Below are 8,061 nucleotides of genomic sequence, written 5' to 3' on the forward strand. Positions count from 1 at the left end.
CTCCATTAATATTGTGTGAAAGACGTTGTGTGTGTTTCATTCCAGGTAATTACCATGGTCATGAGGAGTAAGATTATAAGGAGAAATATGTTCATCATAAAACTTAAACACTGTACTTTTTTCTGGGATGTAAAATATACTATTATCTTATTTCTAGTTACGTATAGGTATTTCTGTAATTTACTCTAAAACCATTGAAAATAAAAACACATACTGTGTAACGTCACATACGTATATACTAATAAATATAGAAATACTCATAAATATTAGAAGCGTCAAAAAGATTCGGTGAATAGTTATAGCCATTTTTTAATCCTTCTTTGCCTCACTCGAATGAAAGTAATGTATGCCTTTAAAATATGTTTGCTAACACCATATAGCCTCTTATTATCTGGCTATAAGTCTGCGAGCTGTTTACTAAGAATGCAAAATACGAAAATTCACTGCAACTACTGCAGTCTGCACTGTTCTGCATTTCTTTACCTGTGGAAATCTGCAAGTTAGTACAGTGGCCTACAGGTCAAGTTAATCTGCATATGGCTCTATGTGATCGTAATATTAACGAATTTGTAATGAAGAAAACAGCTTGATGTATTTGTTGAGTTAATGAAAAGTAAATATACAGTTCAGTTTAAAAATAAAGATCAAATATTGATATTATGTCGATTTCAATAAGTAAAGTAACATGTTTTTATTATATCCAATAAAAGGTTATTGTATTTTACGGATATCAATAAAACTAAATAATAATGTGAGAAGCGAACATTTTTGGTGTAATGCGATAAATTTTTGACTACTTATGGCAAATTATTCCATGTGCCATAAATACCCCAGTGAAAAATTCCCAACCCTAATTTCTATCTCGGAAACATTTGATATAAATCTCACGTACTCCACCTAAAGAGTCTGACTCCTCCATCTAAAAATGATAGGTACGTACCCGTTTTATATTCTCATGGGGTACTTATTACCATGCGCGGTATCTTCTTAGTATGCGGGAACTTTCTCGACGGTTATTAGTCTCAAAAATTCAAGAAATTTGTCCTCACAAACTTCCTGTTACGAGACTTAAAAGGAATTGATATCGTCTTTCTGAAAAATTCACAGAAAACGTTTATTTACAACAGTTTGCTCATAATCCTGCATTTGTGTTCGAGGTTACATTTTATGTGATGTTCCACTAGTACTTTATCGATTTTTAGTTACGTTATGCCTGTAATCTGTTGCTCAAAAAATTCAAATCAAAAGTAAAATCACATATAAAAAGTTGTCAAGATTTTCTTCAGGTTATAAAATAAAATACATAAATGATATTGCTGCAACAAAGCGTTTAAATAAAATTTAAAATTTAAAGTAAACTTACATATTTATTTAAGTTCGATTTTGTATTCATTTATTTGCAGCAAACAAGATATTAATTATACATTTGAAAAACCAATAGAATATATATTTTTAAAGCGTTTTTAAATTCGTTCTCAAAATCGATGTTTTGTTTAGGGTACAATTTTGTAAACATAAATCATTTTAATTGATTTCATAGTACTGGAAAAAAAAACGGGTGTCACTCCGGAAGTGCCGGCAGAAGTGAAAACTTGAATATTAACGTTGTGCATTTTTGACGTCTTTCGAATTTTCGATCTGTCCTGACTGTTGGCGTGGTTAACATTTTTTACCGATCACAAAAAGTGCAAAACACCGATAAAGAAGTTTTCACTTCAATAAAAAAAAAACTATTAAAAATCTACAATACGCGGATTGAATTATGTTAATAACAAATTACGTTTTTCTTTGTACATTGAAGTCTTCAACTGATACTTGGATCCTATAAACCTGACGTAGGTATTAGTTAATCACCCGTTCAATTAATCGTATTTATCATACATTTTAATTCGAATCAAATTTATTATCATCAGAAACATATTTGTAGATTTTTTTTATTTCACTCGTAAAACCCTTTCTCATAGTGTATTCGAAAACAAAATTAAATCAAAACCGAAACATCGACACAGAGTCATTGTTCTCCACTGACCTACATGTTTTCGACGTGTCTGTACCATTGAAATAAATGACAGGAACTCTCAGTTTACATAAATCAAACTTGTAGACACATTAATAACTTGGACATGATCCAATGTGTGATTTTAACACCCGCATTGAAGAATTTTGCTTGTTAACTTGTTAACATCACATATTAATGCCATTTGTTAGAGAAAAAGGCTATATTCATGTATGCTTTGCGTTAAAAAATAAACAATTTACAAACACCAAAGTCAGTTCTCGACTATACGAAATTTTTAACAATTATTTTAAAAATATACATTTTAAAGATAAGCCTATTGAGCTATATCAATAAGATCATATAATAAAAAAAACATTAATAGATTTTCATCAACAACTCGATAAGGCCCAAATTGAAACTGGTTTTATTTTACCACTTGCCACCTCCTGTGAACTTTTATAGAACTCAATGTCCACAGCTCTAGAAAGGCCAAGAGAATGTTAATTCAATCCTGTCATTTATTGTCCAAACATAATAAAGTCAAGTGTTGCTGGCATGATGCTGTGTTAGGCCGCAGACAATTGGTTAACATTGTGCTTGACATGACTTATTTAAATGCGGATAAGGCAGACAAGTTCTATGGTACATGTCAGAGAAATTTCGTGTCTAAACAAGATTGTATTTAAATTATAAAATTGTTCAAACCATCGTTTACACATTGAAAAGATAAAATCAGATTTTCAGACAAATTCTACCGGAACATGGGTGAATGTAACCATAAACATTTATTCACTTTCAAAGTAGTCGATAATAATATATTATCTCGAATGCGATATTTGTTCACAATATAGATATCTATGTAAACGAAATGCATTCGAGAACACTGTATATTTGTTTATTCCCCCGTTCGCTGGAAACTTTGTTAGAAATCCCGGTGCTCGTTAAGGCGACCCATTCGCGCAGAAATGTATTTTGTGATGCTAAATCTACAAGCCGGCATTTTGAGCGTAACAGTTTACAGGGCTGTCAATTATACATCTTAAAACTTTCAAATATTGATGGTATTTTATGCGAAAGCCTAATTTTCATCATAATAGTTTCATGCGTTAAAAAACCATGTCAAGTTTTATTATACATGCATTGGCTTCATGACGAAAATATTGCCACGTGAAGATTATGGTAACACTATATTAAAATTAAAATTAACTTACTTGCTATCCAACAAGACTGATTGTGCTGTAGCAACTCAAAACGGTAATAAATTCAGTGAAAAGTCGTGCAACTAATATTGTACCAAATTTAGGCTAAATAGTAAACGCGGCATGTGATTTCGTCCTACCCTTATGATCCAACGTAGCCTTGGTAGCTAATAGGTAACAAAAGCATAGTCAAAGGGGGTTGATGTCAGGCTTGTGGCCAATTGCAAATTCACAGACGATATCAACAGACAAAACATAAATTGTGTGATGCAAAATTGAATTTTTGAATAAATGTGAACCCTGGCATTAATACCCAGTTGATTGTTTCTAGACCGCGGCTGTACGCTTGTAATTTAGCGATAATGCGAAAAATACGTGCCCCTTCGCGTTAGCGATACGTGAGTAGGCTATACAGATCAATAAATAGCCACTGTTGAGTACATATTGTATTGTAAAATGTTGTATGGCCTTAAAAACCAACATTTCATTTTATTACAAAAGAATATCGCTCAATGATATATAGTAATTAAAAAACTATAATTTTTAATAATGACATCTATTGAAAGTTGCATTAGCATTCGATGTAGATATATCACACAGATGAGAAATGACTTTGTTGTCTTTATAATGAAGTTACATATTTGTATGACTAACTACACTTAGCTAAGATATCTAACAATTGACAGCCCTAAGAAAAATATCTACTTCTATGTTGACATCTTGCTTATAATTTAGCGGTAATGCGAAAAATACGAGCTACTTCACATTTTCTTTACGTGTGACTGCAGTAGTTATGTAGAAATAATCATACTATTAAAGCCGATATGTTCAGATAATGGGGCTTAGCTAATGTTGATACCTGATACCTGTTTCTGAATATCCAGCGGTTAGTATTCAGTGTGAAGTAGTCTTAATATATTATTGTACCTATTTACCTTATCCACCTTATTAAAATCTATACATATAATAAAACTGTAAATGGACTATGTCTGTACATAGGAAATATTACAGAAAAATAATTATGGGGATCTTTATGGGACTAATAGAAGCCAAAATAATATTTTTTAATTTTTGTCTGTCTTTCTATCTGTACGTTTATACGCAAATCATACAAAATCTATTGGATAGAATTGGATGTGGTTTTCACAGTTTACAGAGGATAGTCAAACTTAAAATCTGGTAATAGGTACCTATCATAAATTATCACAAAGTTCTTCTCTATATAGTCTTCACTAGAGAGAGTACAGAAGTAAACTTACTTTTCAAACTTTCCATAAGTCAGATAAGTTATTTTGAAGTCAAGAAAAGCTACTTCATTGATTGTTGCTTCCATTGAAAAACTTGTCTCAATTGAAATGCCAGTTATAAACTTGGCAGTCTGTGAAGGTTCACATTAGCCGAGCGTTAAGTCAGTCGAATTTGCCATTTCTATTTTTTTATTTGATTTAATTCACTATAAAGGGATCATTTTAGTGTACATTTTCACAATACCATATCAACCTGTGTTACCTATGTTCACAAAATAAATGAATTTGAATTTGAACCATGGCAAGTATAAAGTTACCATTCATCAATATAAAAAAAGAGTTTTTTTTTCTTATCTTGGTAAACCATTCCCTACCAATATACACAGAAAAATTATATAATTAGAGAGGGGTAATGTAAAATGTTAGTTAATTGTAGCTTTGATATAATTTAAAATTTGACGACCTCGGTTGCGCAGTGGTAAAGTTCTTGCCACTGAACCGACAGGTCCCGGGTTCGATCCCATGAAAATGATCTTTTTCTGTTTGACCCGGGTCTTGGATTTTTATCTATATGTATTTGTTATAAAATATAGTATCGTTGAATCAGTATCCAATAACACAAGACTTGAATTTACTTTGGGGCTATCTCAATTTGTATGATTTGTCCTGTATACAACGGCACTTTTTCAAAGTGCCAGTAAATATATAATTTCTGTATAATTGCTTCGACTTTGATTGTACAACAAAGTTAAAGCAATAATTTTGGAATATGACCGCCATTGTACAATGATTTCCATCTAGTTGATTATGATTTTCTAGCTGCGCCCCGGGGCTTCGCTCCCGTGGGAATTTCGGGATAAAAAGTACCCTATGTGTTATTCCAGGTTATATTCTACCCGTGTGCCATATTTTATAACAATCCGTCTAGTAGATTATGCGCGAAAGAGCAACAAACTTACATACACACATACATCCTCACAAACTTTCGCATTTATAATATTATAGTAATATGTAACCGACCTTTTTTGCACTTCTATCAATTATTCTAAAGTCTGCTTTTTGAAAAGCAAACGTAATTTCAACTCGCCTACTTACTCGACCAATCTGAAACTCCCGAATGGCTGGTAGCTGGGTGGTCGCAATTACATTATTACTTGCACGACCAAACAACCATGGGAAACGCTGAAGGCCACTTAATGGATCAATCAGCGAAGAAGCTCTTACTGAAATGACGATGATTGATATTTAAACTAACACCAGATACATAAAATTGAAGTAGTAGAAAGTTTATACGAAAAATAAACTACAAATAAATATAATCGTCCAACGCGCCAAAGGGAGGCAACGTGCCTCTATAGAAAGTTGATTTCTGAAAGTTAACCAAGGTGCTGACTGAAAAAATTGTGTGGCATATTAGGAAAAAGACTATATTACGGGTCAAGATACTGTTCTAGTAACTAGTAGTAGTTTCCAAATCGCTTTTCACTATTTATTTTTTTCGCACTGAGACACGGTTAGTGTGACGTGACGACAACCGAATCGAAATCGAAAAAGAATATAATTGAGGAATTGAAGAATTGCCCCCGCGCCTTCATTTTAAATGCCCTCAATTGCTGGTGAACAGAAATCTATAATCATTAGTACCACTGCTGAAAGTCTAGAATATACTGAGGTTAAGGAGATTTTAAAACTTAATTATGTTACAGTTAAATGGCTACAATAAATTACAAATTTTAATATGACTATGCTCGCGTTCCAGTGATAAGCAGTTAATAGCATATGCAAGAAAATATAATATTTCCATTGAAAATTTCCATGCAAAACTAAGTTGTCACACGAACAAAACGCTGAAATTAATAACCAATCGAATAGATGCTATCTCCAACGCGCAATTCAAAGCAGTGAATATTAAAATAATTGTGCGCTTCCTCAAACCGGTTGTGATAGAAAATAGAGTTGGTTTTGATAATCATGATGTATGGCAGTAGCCAGCCTTTTGTTGCGGCCAGAATCATTTATCATTGATCGATATCGTAGAGAAATCAATATAGCGTTTGTTATGATTCGAAGGAGCAGCATTCGATTTTATTCTTATGGGAAAGCTGCACTGGCGTCATTTCCACGTATGTGCTAGGCAAAAGTCGTTCTTAGTATTTTGCCTCTGTAAATTCTTGAGGTATGTTTTTCTGCACATCAATTTGACCGTTAGGGTCATATCCAGAGCATTCGAGTAAAAAATTCAGTTATTCGAGGAGTAATGCATTATTATACATAGACATGTTGCACCTAGAGCATCTGAAGCTAAAATAGACCTTATTACTACTAAAGTACAGGGTAAGGGAATTTATTTGTTTTGAAACCTTCAAATAATTAAGTATTACGATTTTTTAACTTTTTTTTCTATTTTATACTCGTATTGCTTCTTTAAACATACTTTTTTAAAATCAAATATTTAATAATATCATTATTACACCTTACTTTTTTCAGAATTGTAATTTAATATTTTATTAATTTTAGATGACACGTGTGTGATATAGTTACATAAATACATCTATTTTTACGAATTGTGTAGAATCTTCAAAGAAAATCATATGTTTGTCATCGTAGTATAATAATAAAAAGTATTTATATCTCAAATCCTTCTGATCTCTGTTAATTATAGATATATTATAATTTGTAAGATAAATAAAAGGGAAGGTTGCAACAACGATTCAAATAAAGTATCATTAAATCGGCTTATAAATATAAGTTATAATTGAAAGGAACTGGTTCAGTGACTTATTTGAATAATAAATCAAGATAATAAACAATTTATTAACTTGTTAATTACGATTTTGAATTAAGTTTGAACTTAGAATGGGTATTCTTTTTATGCATCTTTATTGGAAACCCGGTTTCTAAAAAAGAAATATATTTCCTAACCAGATAGGTTAGGAAACCAGTTTCCAAACGATAGTTTCTGTAAAATGATCTAAGGTAAATGTTGAATCACAACTGACAACATAATTTTAATCTGTCCAGTAGGACAGATTTACGAAAATATAAAAGCTTTTAAATCTTGTCTATATATTTTTCCATTTGATTAAAGGTACTAGAATTCATACTTTAGAATTTATGTCTTTATTTTGCATCTTGCCTTTGTTATGAAATTATAAAACCCTTAACATTTTGAAAATTCGTTTGTGTTTTTATAACCTGCCTCCTATTTGGTGTCAACTCTTCTTGGAAATGCTATTCTTCTAGGCTGTGTGTACTTTAGTCGCCGCATATGATATCTACGGGTAGATAAGGAGTAGTCCTATTCTAGGGCGGAACCACACACTATATTAGAAATATCTCTTCGATTTTATGATAATGATAAACAAGCTTCGAATGGACATCCATTGTCTATCCTCGCGTTAAGTGTTTTAGCTTATCTAGCAACAATATTACTTAGGATATAAAGTTTACTTTGTACTTAAGTTTGATAACGTTTATTGATTAAATGGAACGACAGGTTGCTAAACTTTCAAAACTTTATAATCAGACCAGTTTCGAAACAATAAAGGCCGTACCGGATAAATGTCAATGCAAAATATGCCACGGATAGTTGCAGAATAAAACTAATACAGAACTA

General features: G+C 31.9%; 1 long non-coding RNA gene across 1 annotated transcript; it reads right to left on the reverse strand.

Annotated features, from left to right (window-relative positions):
• Positions 1–219: 219 nt before the first annotated feature.
• On the reverse strand, positions 220–1,468 carry LOC128674220 (uncharacterized). The gene is made up of 3 exons (XR_008405150.1): positions 1,364–1,468; positions 941–1,092; positions 220–483 (listed from the first exon to the last, which is right to left on the reverse strand). It is a non-coding gene; the product is annotated as an uncharacterized LOC128674220 (long non-coding RNA).
• Positions 1,469–8,061: the final 6,593 nt, after the last annotated feature.

This window comes from Plodia interpunctella, chromosome 12 (assembly GCF_027563975.2).
Source record: "Plodia interpunctella isolate USDA-ARS_2022_Savannah chromosome 12, ilPloInte3.2, whole genome shotgun sequence".
NCBI classification, from domain to species: Eukaryota; Metazoa; Arthropoda; class Insecta; order Lepidoptera; family Pyralidae; genus Plodia; species Plodia interpunctella.